This window comes from Meleagris gallopavo, chromosome 2 (genome assembly GCF_905368555.1).
Source record: "Meleagris gallopavo chromosome 2, MGAL_WU_HG_1.1, whole genome shotgun sequence".
In the NCBI taxonomy this organism is placed as follows: Eukaryota; Metazoa; Chordata; class Aves; order Galliformes; family Phasianidae; genus Meleagris; species Meleagris gallopavo.
Genome location: NC_139405.1, coordinates 68,744,413 through 68,760,343, shown reverse-complemented (window position 1 = coordinate 68,760,343; position 15,931 = coordinate 68,744,413). Strand labels below are relative to the sequence as shown.

General features: G+C 34.6%; 1 long non-coding RNA gene across 1 annotated transcript; it reads right to left on the bottom strand.

Moving 5' to 3' along the window:
- Positions 1 to 4,669: 4,669 nt before the first annotated feature.
- Positions 4,670 to 8,958, bottom strand: LOC146545013 (uncharacterized). The gene is made up of 2 exons (XR_014881460.1): positions 8,716 to 8,958; positions 4,670 to 8,268 (listed from the first exon to the last, which is right to left on the bottom strand). It is a non-coding gene; the product is annotated as an uncharacterized LOC146545013 (long non-coding RNA).
- Positions 8,959 to 15,931: the final 6,973 nt, after the last annotated feature.

The following is a 15,931-nucleotide window of genomic DNA, read 5'->3' as shown; positions in this document are numbered from 1 at the left end:
AGAAAGTAATCTCAAGTTAAAGTAACTATGGGATGAGTATATCAAGAAAAAAAAAGCAACAAAAAAACACGTGAATTTGGGGGAAAAAAAAAAAATCCAGAGAATACTAGAGCATTATTTTCCACTAAATCACTTTTCAGCACTTAACAGTGTAGATATGTACCACTGCCAAATGCAAAGTACTGCATCAAACACTAATATGGCCCACTTCTCAACAACCACACCAAGTTTTGATAAAAAGAGAATCAGATGCTTGAAATTTCACATATTAAAATCAGTTTAAAAATCACATTAAATTCAGCAAAGTCAGCATTTCACTGCAGAGCTTTAAGCTCCCCCAGCAACTGTGGAAAAATAAATTCTCAGTGTGAATCAAATGCCTTTCATCTAATAAGAATGTTGTTAATAATACAGGCTCTAATTATGTTATATTCTGGCATATTCAGTAGTGATCATAGATGCCAAGTGGACATCATCTCAAATAATTAGATATTTACTGTGCAGGTATCTATATCTAAATTATTTTAAACTTAGTTTAGAGTCAGTGAGGAAAAAAAATCTAGCCACGAAGCACTTTATTTATTTCAGATATTTACTTTAGATGATAAATCAAGCCCCTAAGGAACCTACTGACTTCACTGCCTACCTGGAGAGAGATGCCAAATGAATCACAGAATTGTAGGGATTGGAAGGGACCTCTGGAGATTATCTAGTCCACCCCTCTGCTAAAGCAGATTCCCTACTGTAGATTGCACAGGAGAGCATTCATGTGGGTTTTTAATATCTCCAAAAAGGAGACACCACAACCTCTCTGTTCCAGCGTTCTGTATTCCTCAAAGTAAAGAGTTATTTTCTCATTTTCAGATGGAACTTCTGTGTTCCAGTTTGAGCCCATTGTTCCCTTGTCTGAAAAGAGCCTGGCCTCATCCTCTTGACAATCACCCTTTAGATATTTTTAAGCATTGGTAAGATCCCCTCTCAGTCTTCTTCCCCTTTCCTCATAAGGGAGATGCTCCAGTCCCCTCATTGTATTTGTGGCCCCCCATTGGCTACTCTCTAGAAGTTCTCAGTCTTTCTTGAACTGAGGAGCCCAGACTTGGATTCAATTGAAAAAATGAGCCCCCCATTTGGTGGATGATTCTTTTAGTGTACAGGATGCCTTACTGCATGACTTCATAGCAAGATAACAGATCTAGAAGAAAGATAATTAGAATATGGTTTTTGTGAGAGGTAGGTAAGCTACAATTGCAGCTAGTGCAGAAAATATCTTGAGCTGAAGAAATTCAGTGAAAGAAAACCATAAAAGATGAAACAGTTACCCTAAAAAAGTAAGTTGATGCATATGACAGAGTAGCAATCAAGCCCCACATTTGTGATCAAATAGATGTTGCATGATGATTTTACAATCTGATTAAATATATGCACACTGCTTTTGCCTTATTAATTTTGTACAATCATGAACCATCTGAAGTGTCAGTTTATGAAAGTAGAATAGCTAAAATATTGGAATAAAATATATCAAAATGAATGGCAGCAACATCAGCTCATGGCTGCCTATAGTGACAACTGAGAATACTGTATTTTCTTTGTTCTGCCAGTGAGAGCAATTGTATTCATCTGTGTTCAGCTGCTTGGCAGGCACATCATTGCTGAAGTCAACATCATCATTTGTGCCTTTTTTATATCTGGTTGGCAGTATTTGCAGCTGTGATGCAAAAAGCACTTGAACTGCCTATTAACTTTTTAATTTCTTGGTTTATTCTGAAAAGCATATTCATGCATGCATCATCAATCTTTTTGTAAGAGCTTGAGTCATCTGTGTTTTCTGAACTGAGCTGCTGACTCATACTGACATCCAGCACATGGATTGTATTACTGTTAAGGACACTTACTGATATTATTAATGCCATAAACACAGTCTGGGCAGGTTGAATTAAGAGTGTACTTTAGAGTGGAAGCTGAGTCATTGATGAGATATGTAGATATTTTCTGTCTACAGCTTTTCTAAGAGAGTTTTGGTCAGGGGAAATATGAAAGCAATAATTATGTGAATTTTATTATGATAAATTACTTTATCCATTTAAAAAATATTCAGTTGTAAAAAGCAATTTATGAATCAGAAAAAGGAAAATTATTACTTCACCTTACCATATCTGCTGAACTCTATAAAAGCCTCAGGTCTTAAGCAAATATGTTGGGATAGAAGAGAGGTAATAAGCAGCCTGATCTGATATTTTGATATTTTGCTCTTTCCTTCTTAGACTGCTCTAAACTTTTCCAGCTCAAATTCCCATAATACTAGTCTGGCCAGATATGAGGAAAATAAACTCTTTGCACTGAAGATGTGTAAGCATTGGAGAAAGGTATCCAGAGTGGCTGTAGAATACCTTCCCTCAGATGTAATCAAAGCCTGACTGGGCAACATAGAGCAACTCGGCCTAACTTAGAAGCAACTCTGGACAGCAAATTGTCCTGAATGATATCCAGCGTTCCCTTCTAATCTTTATTTATTTATTTATTTATTTATTTATTTATTTATATTTTCAGTTATCCTTTGCTACTATTGGACCTGGAAATAAAGAATTATCCTTCTGGGAGATGTAGCCAAGAGCGTTTACATAAAATTTTGAAAGAGTTCATGGCCAATTACCTTCATCATCAGGCTGATGAAATCGGTCATTTAGATCAATGGTAACTGGAATATTTTGGAACAGACAATGTAATGTGATGTAAATTGGAGGATATTATGAAAATTACTTGCATCCTGAATTTGTTTCAGAAAAATAAATCGTACATCACTGTAGCCATTCATGGAAAACATCTGGTCAGTATAAACTAAAAACAACTAAGATCTGTTACTGTATTAAAAAGAAATATAAATGATCAAGACTCTCACATAGCTCCTGCTATGATCTGGCCTACAAACTAGTTTGTTTATTCTGGTTTTCAGAGCAAGGCTAAAGGATTAATATTTTTAACTTATCATGTATATATAATATAAATTTTCTATGTGCAATATTTCCTATGTGTTAAAGACTTCAGTAAATAACTTCAAATAGAGAAAATGTCTGATTATCAAAGTTTTGGGTGGCTGACTTCTGTTATAATCAGGTGGCTTTTGTTCCAAAAGTCAAATTCACACATTCTGCTTTTTCACTACATTTATCTTAAGTACTATACACCCTTGGATTTCACAAATGATCAGTCATACTTATTGTGGGAGAGTAGATTTCTGCTTCCAGTTCTGTTTTCAATTAGAATTGCTAATTAGTTACCTCATAGTTTAAGATGATATGCAAATGATTTCACTGTGGTTATAAGTTAAATGAAAAGATGAAAAACAGGTGTCTGCCTTTTGATCAGATGTGGTGCTTGAAATGAGGAGAAAATAATGATTTCTGAAGAAATAAATCTTTACCTCAATATATTAGTGCAACCCGTATTTTATCTAGAGAAGAGAAGCACTATTGTTCTTTAAAGATTTTAATGGAAAAACTGGAACAATATGCCACTGAGATAGTAGGATACTATCAAATATGTCAGGATTTTCACTTAAAAGTATACATAAGACTTTCATTTATTTGGGTACAGTAGAAGAATCAGAGATTTGAATTTTATTCCCAGTTTTTGTCCCAATTTTGTAAGAGAAATTGCACTCAAGTCTGAGATTCAAAATTCCTTTCAATATGCCTTTCTGTGACTTGCATGAATCATTTTAGACAGTTAAAATCATGTTATTCTTAACAGTATGAAATAAAGCTCTTCCCTCAGGACAAACTATACATTCTATCAAGTTAACAAAAATCTTAAACTTCTGATGTGCAAAATCTTTTGTTATTCTATTATTTCACAAAGAATTAGCTCTTTGTGAATTATTACCTTTATAGTGCCAGAAAGAATCTGCCATTATTTTAAGGTCAATCTTTCAGATGGAATTATCCCAATAGCCTAGATGGAAAACTTTTCTAAAAAGGTTCTATCATGTACAAGTTGAAAGACAAGTTCAAGAGTGAAAATAGAAGGAATAAACAAGAAATTTTAGCCTTCCTTAAACCTTTTTACTCACCTCTGAAGTTAGACAGCAGAACTTTCAATAGCATACGATTTTTTTACTCTGATCAATAATAACCTTAAAATTTCCCATAGCAAAACAAAATGATGTAGATGGGACCTGCTCCTGCCACTCCTCAGTTTTTGGGGGTTGAAAGCATAGAATTTCAGCTTCTACTGTCTGTAGGTTTCCCTCCTCTCCTCTCCTCTCCTCTCCTCTCCTCTCCTCTCCTCTCCTCTCCTCTCCTCTCTCCCTCTCCTCTCCTCTCCTCTCCTCTCCTCTGTAAGAAGGGACCCTGGAAACAAGACAGGACTGGAAGTTTAACTGCAATTGAACTCCTGGCTCTGAGGCTTTGAAAATCACAGGAGTTCTGACCTGTTCCACAACATTCATGGTGTTATCAGTGTCATTGCAGACTGTATCAATGGCATTGCATCCCAGATATGTGACTCACACTGCTTGAGAAATGAGTTGTCTCCAAAGAGAAAAACAGACAGAAAAATCAAGGCTGACGTAGTCCTACTGATACAATTCTTAGAACTGCAATGTCATGGCATCCTGCCATGAGTGGCAACAGTAAACTCAATATTTGTTAGAATTTAACTGCTGTTACATAGCTGACATCCTACATTTGTGTGTTTATTTATTAATAAATATTTCATAATTAATATTGAGGATTTTCAGTACAGAATTTACAGTTGCATCTAAGCAGAGTTGTACAGAGCCAAGGCCATTTTCAGCCCAGGACCCAAGGAGCTGGGGGGGGAAACACAATTAGGACAGATGACTTAAACTGGCCAAAGGGATATTCCATACCATATGACATCATGTGGAAGGAGCTTTGAACAGAGTGGGCGTTCATTTCTCTCTATTCCTCTGCTTGAGGGCTAGCTGGGCATCAATTGTGAGATGGTGAGCAACTGCTTGTGCATCATTTGTTATATACACTTATATATATATATATATAAATATACGTATAAATATATATATATATACATAGTCATAACTATTATCTTTTCCTTTTCTCTATCTTAGTGCATTGTTTTATCTCAACCCACGAGTTCTATTTTTTTTTTTCTCTCCTTTGTTTTTTCAATTCTCTAGTGCAGGGGAATGCGCAAAAGACAGTGTGGTGCTTAGCCACCCACCAGGTTAAATCAACACATCTCTTGACAGAGCGTGAAGGTCATTAAAACAAGTAAGGTGAAACTTTTCTTCTGCGGGAAGGACTACAGCTTTGGTAGAGCAAAGTAATGTCAGTTTGTACTTTGTGCATTCTAGCACATAATATTACATATAACTAATCCAGCTTCAAACTTATGTACTAGGAAGAGGATAGGATTTGAAATTATGAAATCAAAACAAAGATGTCTGTGTAGTGATATCTTTAGGTCCTGTGGGTGCAAAAGCAATTTCCTAAACAAATATATCTGGTAACAGTTTAGATGTCATACAATATTTCACCAAGCTTCCAGCCGCCTCTTGAAAAGTTTGTGAGTGTCCCATAGGTCTTGTGTAGGATCTCCTGGCCATATCAGAATGTCTTGAGGTGATCCTTCTCCTCTGCTCAGAATTGACGAGGCCACCTTTTACATTACAACCTGGAAATACTCAAAAGAATCCAATGATGGAATTGGAGTATCTCCAATGACTGAGGGAGCTGGTATGATTCAGCCTGGAAAAAAAGAAGTTGAGAGGGGATTTTATCAATGTCTATAAATACCTGAGGGGAGGATGCGAAGAGATCAGAGTCAGGCTCTTTGCACTTGTGTCCAGTGCCAGGACAAAAGACAATGGACACAACCTGGAAAATGAGAAGTTCCGTCTAAACATCAGAAAACACTTCTTGACTATGTGGGGGATGGAGCACTGAAACATGTTGCCAGAGAGGTTGTCCATCATTGCAGATCTTTAAAAGCCTTCTTGACATGACCCTGGCCAACTTGCTGTAGCTGTTCTTCCATGAATAGGTGGATTAGACAAGATGGTCTCCAGAGGTCCTTTCCAACCTAAACCATTCTGTGATTATGTGACTCCCTAGTCTCAGAAAGCTTCATTAGGGAACTGAAGCTGAAGCCACAGTAGAGGCTAAGGTAGACAGTTTGGCAACAGTTTGGATGCTCAAGGTAATATACAGTAAGGGAGAAGAGAAGATACACTGTTTAGAGTGGCAATCTTTGTCATGGTTTTATGATGTTTAGTTATTAGTATTCCACATCATAACATCATAACATCATGTACTGCATTGGGAGTTAAAGAGTTTATGCTCCAGGTCCAGGTACCTGTCCCGGAAGACAAGAACTACTACATTCCCTAGAGGACTGTTCAATTTTCTGTTGTCATTTCCGCTCACAGAGAGAAGATAAGAGGCCTTCATAGGTCACCTGATGGCCCTTTTTGTTTCTGATCATCTGGCTTGCCTCTGTTGCTCATCTCACCTCAGCATTAGAATAAGGCCTTTGGCTGTCAGACACTCACCTTCATTATATTTGATTTATTAGCTTCAATTCTAATTATATTGCAGTATGTTGTATTATAAGGCATTATCTTGCTTTCCAATATCTTGGAAATTATATATATTATTATTATATATAATATGTATAATAATAATTTATTATATGTTATTATTAAGAGTATATGGTAAGTGTTGGAAATTATTCTAATTCATTAATAGACAATATTTCCTCTTTTCTCACCAGTTCTCTAAAAAGTCTTCAGGTGTCAATCACCAGTTCTGAATAATTAATATTCACAAAATTGATTAAGCAGTTTCCCTTGGAACTGATCTGGCAGAATACATTTAGTGTAATTTTTCTTTCTCTATAAGAGTATTTTCTATATCAAATCTATGCTTTGCTTACTCAAGAGTTTCTTTGAAAATGTAATGATTAAAATAGAAAAGCTTCCCATAAGCTTTTGGAGGCACTGATTAAGGAACATAAGAAAAGAACAAATGGAACATATAATTGTTCAAAATCATTGTACATTGTTGCTGAAAATTTAAAACAGCTCACAATGAGTAAGACAATTATACAGTCAGATTACAGCAGGCCGCAATTGCATCTAACATATCTTTACATCTACAATTTTTCCTTCTTTTAAAATTATTTTACTTTTACCTATTCTTTACATCTTCCAATCAGCCACATATAATAGCAACTCATTACTGATTTACAGTTAATTTCTAGTCATTTTTTTTTTAAAGTTAATTTAGTGGACGTTAAGTATTTCTTTGCTATTTTCACAGTGGAAAAATTTTGCAATAGACATAACCTAAGGGTTTGAATTTTTATTATTCTTTGTAGTGTAACTAATTCATATATAATGATTATTTCAATTACTTTATTTAATTAATTAAAGACATTTTAGAGGAGTCAGGTATTAGATGCAGAATTTCTTCTGATGTAGCTATGAACATTTCTGAGGCATGAAGTTGTCTTTGTAAATAACAATCAAGTTTTAGATCAAAATATTATTCATTCTTATGCTCTCTGAAGAATGAAGGGCTACCTCTGGATGGAAAAGATGAAATTTAGAAAAATAAGCTGTTAACTACAATTTTATCCACATAATGGGGATATTCTTAGCCCCTTTGACTATTTAGTTGTGTTGAAGAACTGAATGATGCTGGATTTCTAGATCAAATATTACGCAACATTTTTGTCAAAGAATGGACTAAAAAAGAGATCCAACACATAAAAGAACTAATAGGCTAGTAGGTATACTGTGGACTACAAAAACAATGAAATGTAGGAGTAATCCTTCTCAAACAGAGCAAGGATGAATATCTAAATGTTTCTTGAACTTATACATCAAAATATTTAATTCTAATATTGTCTTGTACATCCAAGGGCATTTAAATTTAATAAAACAAATATCCTTATTTGTATGTGTTGCCAAAAATTGAATTGAATTGGCTGATTATTCTTCTTCCTAAATGGCATGCAGCTTTGATGTTCAGGAGACATATATTCCAAGAATGCACTGATATTTATTTGACTGTAGAAAAAATATAAATAATAAAGACATTTTACACACACAAGAATAGCATTTAACTTTTAACACTACCTTATGAATATTGATGAGAAAGTTTCCATATACTCTACCTACATAAACTTTGATCTCACTTGCATTTTAATATTTCCAGCCTTGTTCATTCCTGACTTCTTTATTCATTTTATCTCTTTCTCACTTCTGTGAGATTAATTTTTTTTTTCCTGTGGACAAAATGAAGCAGGAAAAAACCAATCATTGCTCAATGTATATGAAACCTAAAGCATAACATCATATTATAATATTATACAGATTTAGGCTACAATTATTTCTATTTTATTTGCAGAAGTAATGAACTTCCCACTTGTCACAGAGTTAACTAGATCAATCAATGCCCAGGACAGAGGGGCAGTAGGCCTCTGCCTCCCCCGCTTCCAACCCCCCCCAAGCCCCACAAAATGAGAAGGAAAAGGGAAAGGAGATAGGAAGATGGGAGCTGGATTCAAAGAAGGAAAAAAAAAAAAATAGCAGTGGCAATGATCTGATCTATGAAGGAAAACTTATTTTACTATGATATCGGAATGCAAGATAAGACAATATAATACAATGTAATTGAAACTGAGACTAATAAATCAAATAGGAGAGAGAGAGTTCCTGAGACCGAGTCAAACCTGAAAAGCTTGGAACGGCTAAGAAAGCACCCTCCAGCACCCACTGCCAGGCAGTAAGAGACCGCCCCACCCGGAAGGGTCAGATCCCATGACTTCCGCCATGTATAGGGACAGGTACCTGGAATTGGAGCATTAACACTTTAACTCCCAGTGCACTACATGATGTTATGATGCGGAATACCAAAAACCAAAAGTCACAAAACCATGACACCACTGGAGGTACTTATTTATTTATTTCAGTTTCTATAAAAATCATAAATTTCATATAATATACCAAAGTTTCTGTTACAAATTACAAATCAAACACAAATTCAGTAGCTTCCTTTAAAATTGGAAAGAAAACATAAAACATCCAGTCCTCTGTGCACATATCTTCATCCTCAGAGTAATTCATGTAGCACACGCATGAATACCCACAATGTGTTTGGACAAGAGGATAGAAAGAATTCTAAAATTTAGGGATTGTCCTCCAAAAATATTGAATGCTTAACTTTTGTGAACATAGCTATCTTGGTCCCCGAGTGAATTTATAGAGGTCAGTATCCATAATCTGATGTAGTGAACTGTTAGTAGGCTAAAACAGAAACTATGTGAAGTTGCTATTAAGAGTCCCTATATTCCACTTAACACTCTCAGAGACCTCATATAGTAAGAGTGGTGGACTATCCAGTGGTAAATTATTGAAGACTCAACTCTACAACATCTGTAACCTTAAAAAATCTTTAGGGAAAAAAAAAAAAAAAAAAAAAAAGAAACTTCACAGAAGTATTCTAAAATAAAGTACTCAAAATAATTACTCTTTTCAGCACACTGAAGGGAGCTCACAAACTCAATTGTGGAAAGTTTTGCTTGATAAATAAATATTTCCAGTTTGCTAATCTTCACTTTTCAATAGTATGGCCACAAGTGAGAACTGAGGTGGGCAATAGTATTATCCTTGGCCTATAAAACATTATAATATTTAAACTATGTGTTTGGAGAGATCACCAATCATTGTCAGCATCCAGTAAATTAAAAACAGCAAGAGCTCATATGAGGACTTTCTAGTGCAGTAGGATCATTGGAGTTCACCTACCTAATAGATACAAATTTATTCTACTTGTAGAAAGGAGGACAGTAATTACTTAATGCTCCTTGTTTATTCAAGAGATACTAATCATATGGTAAACCAGATAAAGTTTTCCATGTCATGATTTTCAGGAATTAGTATTTCTCAACTTATGTTTCTTCTCCAAAATCTTACCCACATCTACCAAGATACCTTTATTGGAGGACAATGAAAAAGGCTTTTAAAACCTTTATTGTATGTGCAACAGCAAATTTCATCTTAGGAAAATGTGCAGGCATGCTTTCCCCTTTACACCAAAACATTAATACAAAGGAAAAGAGAATGATCCCTAGAAATTTTATATTTAGTCCAAATTTGCTTGAAAGATTTATTCAGAATGGAGGAATGCCACATCTATGCTCTGCCTCTTGTCATCTTCTCTGCTGCTCTTAATCCAAGGCACACCTGGAGCCATCTGTACTAATAATTCTGATATGTCCAACAACTAGATTGCTGTAATGTTTTCAAAATGAAAATATGATACTTCATTGTGTAGCAAAAAAAAATAAAAAAATAAAAAAAATTGAGCTGAACAGTTTTTCTTTAGAACAAAAGTGAAAATATGTCCTTGGCTTAAGACAAAGAAGATAGATATGATTGTGAAAAGCAACAGTAAATATAAATAATAAAGATATTATTTCACTACTTCTGCTAATCTCCGTCAGTGAATCTTGCAGTTTAACAATTTTAAATCAAAGCTAATAAAAATTTTTGTGTAAAGATTTTGTAAAAAATATATACCAGCCAAAGTAAAGTGTAACATGATAGAAGTCGGATATTGAATTTAATGCAGCCAAGTTGACTTTGGGAACAGCATAAGATTTAAGGCTAACCAATTAGTTGGCTCATTGGTGTAATATAGTTGTTTCTCCAGAAATATATTAATTTTCTGTTGTTTCACAAAAGTTTTCTTGATCATGAATAAGATTCCTTTACTCTTGTTCTTCTCCTTCTTTAGGAAAGCTATATATACTGAAGTATTAATTTATCAAGAACAGCCTGAATAAAGGTTGCTCATTTCTTTGTAAATGATATATGCATGTGCAGTTATATGCATATGATACCACTGCCTGGGATTACAGTATAAGTGTTCACATTTTTGAATTACATTTTAAAGGTCAAGAAAAGTTATTTCTGTTAATTAAAGTAACTTTATGTATTCCATGTATCTGTTCCAGTCTCCAAGATTAGCCAAAACTTCACTGAATTAGCTCAAATATTTTAGAGACTTTCCTGTGTGTGTACTGTTTGATGATTTAAATAATTTGAAAGCCATGAAAGTAAATTAAATGTTGTTAAAATTGAACTGCAATAAAATAAAAGCCCATAATGGAACTCATGAGGTGATATTCACATTAACACCAAATGGGTAATTTTACTGGAATAAATAGCAGATGAATTTAAATTGCTGAGGTCATTAATTTATATTTTGCATAGAAGAGTATGAATCTAACATACTTTCAACTTGATATCATGACAGAATATAGGGAAATGACTAGTCTCTGGCCTGAGGTTTAGTTAAATGAACAGATCATGAGAAATTGCTGAGAACAAAGTGAGAAACTTCTGGACACTGAAAATAACCAACATGTATTGGAAAAACTTATCCTGGGGCAGAGATTTTAACTTGGTGGAGCCTTGGATAACGGATGAAAGTCCCAGGCCATAGGGACTACGTGGGGCCTCTTTATGATTGTAGAGTTGATGGCCTTCTTTCCCGCAGGAGGTATGCTGTCTTTGAAGAGTTGCATTGCTAACTGAAGGAGTTACAGGTATAAGTAAGCAGGCTGCATGTCATCAGAGAAGATGAAAAAGAAACAGACATATTCTTCTCATAAACCTACTTTGTCAAGCATTGGAATGGACTGTCCAGGGAGATGGCAGAATTTCCAGGAGAGGAAGCCTTGGGATATTTAAGCTGCATGGACATGGGGTTGAGGTTTATTAATGGCACCCTGTAGGTCAGGTTTACTGTAAAACTTGATGATCCTGAAGATCTTTTCCAGCTTAAATAATTCTATGATTCTATGATTCTGACAAACAATTTGAAGTGCCTTGGAGCCCAACTGCAGTGGAAATACAAGCTGTGTCCATGTACAGCATAAAAATAAGTGCAACCTCTGGGAAAGGTGAAGAATGGAATCTGCTGACTTCTGGCACTGATGGAAAGGGTTTGCTTATCTAAAACCTTACAGCTTCCAAAGAAATTTACAGCACTCCAAGTATAATAAGAGCCAGATGTCCTATTAAGTCATGCATCTGGGCCACCTAACACTAAAAATCACCAGGAAGTAGTGATAAGTAAAGGTAGTATTGACAACCTAATGAGTGGTGCAGAAACACCACTCTGCAGACTTGACCTATCATCTGAAGAGGTTTGCTTCTTGCCAAGTGCCCGAATTTGGGATGCTGTTGTGGGACTGCCAAAGCTTGTCTCATCCTTTGACTGTTACTGGCTGTTATTATTCCACATGGGCACGAATGATACTTCCTGGAAGAACTTCAAGAGTATCAAAAGTGACAGAGCTCAGCGGGAGATGGTTAGGGCCATGGGAGGTTAAGAGGTATTCTATCCAATCCAGCAAGTTAGGGAGAGGGTATGAATGTCAGCAATTTATAATAATAATGATGAATGTCAGCAATTGTTTGCAGACCTTTTGTTGGTGATAGGGTTTTGATTTCTGTTTGCCTATCAATATGTTTGAGAGAAATGGGATCCACCTTACTATGTGGGGCAGAGGTATTTGCCAGCAGGATGGCTGACCTGATAAGTAGGGCTCTATAATAGAATGATAGGGAAGGCTGACAGTTGCCAGCAGCCTTGTGAGGTAGTAAAGGACAGAGCTGACAAGTGTAGGGCCTGAGGTGCTGTGATAGAAGAGGATAACATAGTCAATGAAGATTTTTTGATGGGCTATTTCCAGCTCTTGCACATAAGTAAGGCAGTTCACACAAGGGAACATTACAGAGAAACTGCTCAAACTCTTTTCAGTCTCCTTTCCGGTTTGGTTATTATAGCTGTATTTCTGACCAACCATTTTTGAGTTATTCTACTGTAGAAAACTAAAGTGAAAAAAATTAAAACAATACAAAATGAAAGGCAAAGGTAGTATCTACCAACAAATCGTTGGTACAATTCTTTTTTGTAGTTTTTGTTCTCATTCTCTCTTATTCAAATACACACAATCTCAATGCTAGCATTTGCATGGAACAGGATCATTTGTATGTTACACAGGGTTCAAGGAATGACTTCCTCTCCATGTCTCTGGGATTCTTCTTCTTTAGTTGATTACAAACACATTGTTTATGTCCTTAAAGATAAAATACCTTAATGTTTGTTGCTTTTTTTTTCCATTTGTATATGACAGGAATAAAAAAAATACCATTCAATTCAAATAGAGAATGTGCTTTAAAATTTATTATGTAAATAAAAATACATCACGTGTTCTTGTTACACTAGAATAAATGGATTATCTATTCAGGACTAATTTGTCAAAAAGAAATAGAGAATGTGATTCAGCTGTTGAAATACAAATGTCATCTTAGGAAAAAAGTACTCAAAGAAATCTTCCAGACACCACATCCAAGCTGTAAATGTTAAAATTCCGCCTAATATTTATCTTTCTGCCTTGAGGAATAAACAGAACTGAAGAAATTTTTACCTGAGCATAAAGAGGAATTCAGGGAAATATCCACAGCCTTGTGTCTTTGAAAGGTACAAGGGCTTCAGCTAGGGATAGCAACAGATACTATGAAGCATCACACTTTTGGTGACTGAAAATGACTAACTGGTAAAAATATATCACACTTAATACTCAGTATGGATGAAATTTGGAAAGGTATGCATACAATATAGAGCTGTGTCCCCCCTTAGATACAGTAGATAGGACATTTGTTGAAAATGTTAGATTGAAACTCAAGTTCTTCATTATCTCCAGATAAATTTGAACCTCAATTTCCTCATGGAAAACAGACACCTATAATTCATACAGAATTTGGTTTTCTATTATATTACTGGTTTGATTTTCAAGATTCAGTTCAGGTTCCAGATTTTCTGTTGTTGCTAAGAACTCTTTCACATTGCTCTCAGGGGTCTCTTCCATCAGATTTCCTTTCCTTTTCCAGATTGTTTTCCTATTTTTTTTAACCTCAAACATTCCATCTAAAAGAAAAACAAAACCATAGGTTATACTTTACTTTCTGCAGGTTACAGACATACTATACTTTTTTTTTTCTTTTTTCAGAGTGTAAAAGAACAATACATATTAATTTTGAAATACCTCAGCATAAAAACAACAACAACAACAAACCAAACGTGTGCATCCCAGAGCTTGAATTCCAACTTCCCTATGGTTGCTTGTTCTGACAGTGACTAATCAACTAGCTGTCCTTAAAGCAGACTTGTTTTAGAAGAATGAGGTCAATTGAAAATGGCATTTTTTCTATTCATCAATCAGTCTCTTATCTTCTAAACAGGCCTGAAAAAAATCACAACCTAATTTTCTAATATGTGTGTACAGTGAGAGGTCATAGACGAGGTCTGTATCTATCATTTTATATAAACACTTGCAGGTGTATACCTATCAATCAAGGAGGAAAACTGTCATTCAACTCTACACAACAATGTATTTTAAATGTTCTAAATGAGCTATGTATAAGATTTTCTACATTTATTCTACATTTACTGAAATAGCTTATTCCAGCACAATTTGATAGCATTTAAGAACTTTTCTTTTTCCTTTTAAATTTCATTTCTATAAAAATATACATCCATACATGGTTGTACATAATATTTTATGATAAGCATTTATGAATAGAATTTCTGCATTGGTTCTTTTGTTTCATGCTAGGCATACAGACTTTCACAGATATTACTAAAATGAAATGCATTGATATTTTACACCATTTCTGTATACTGATTTTGTTTTAATAATGAAGGGTGAGAATAATTTTGTCTTTTATCTTGGCTGTGGTTTCATCCTGAGCTAGGGAATGCCAAATTACTTGATGAAAATGAATGATTACCTGTCCTTTTTTTCAGAAAAGACTTAATTATGTTTTTATAATTTTAAGTTTTATAACTAATAGATTAGTAATTAATTACATAACAAACTCTTGATGTTAGCCCATTACTGTACCTTCTGTTATGGTTAGAGGAGCCTGCCACACATATCAGTTCAATTTATAGGGATATGTCTTGTGCTGCACCAGCAGTCACCAGCACTGTGATGACTGAGATAAGGCCCATTTAACACTTCGTTATAAACTGCATTTTTCAGTTTCTTATTTCTCATCTATTCCATTGACTTTTGTATCTAGCTTGAAACAGAAATTCAATATTCAGCCGCTTTCTCCTTTTCTCCTGCAACTTCTCTTTGCCTAGCTCTCAGCCAAACTAGACAGAGCATGTGGGATTTTTTTGTTAATTTTTCTACACGTTTTCTTTGTTATTGTCTTGATGTGATCTACCTAAATTTGAAATGAGTATGTATAAATTGATCTACCTGAGATTAACATGATATTTAATAAAGTAATAAACTTTAAAGTGACTATAATATTTAATTATAAACTTTGCTACCAGACACCGCTGTCACACTTTTTGCATTTAATTATCATAATTCCAGTCTTTATGTTTATTATGCTCCATGGACTTTCACATAGCTAATTAGATATTATTTTGAAATTGCAATCTTTTGTGACATGAAAGGTTCAGTGGAAGAAATAGTCACTTTGAGAATGTGTTTTTTATGGCATACATTAAAAAAGAATGGAGGAACAAGATGCAGGATATGGAAAATAAAAGAGTAAAATTTTATTAATCTCAGATGAGAGTGAAAGTTGATGTAAAGAAGTACTGAAATATATAATTATAGTATGTTCGTATGTATGTATACTTGGTTTTTAAATGATTCTCTAGTTTTGCCTGAAAGTTTGGAAAACAGTTAGATTTGAAAAAAATAACAAAATCACTTTTACATGCATTTTGTAAAGTCTAATTGCATTCAAATTTGAATAACAGATGGAAAAAAATTAGCTTGTCACTGGAAATGAAGATAGCCTGTTCATATTTCCTTTTATTTGCATTACCTTTGACCAATAATTAACTGT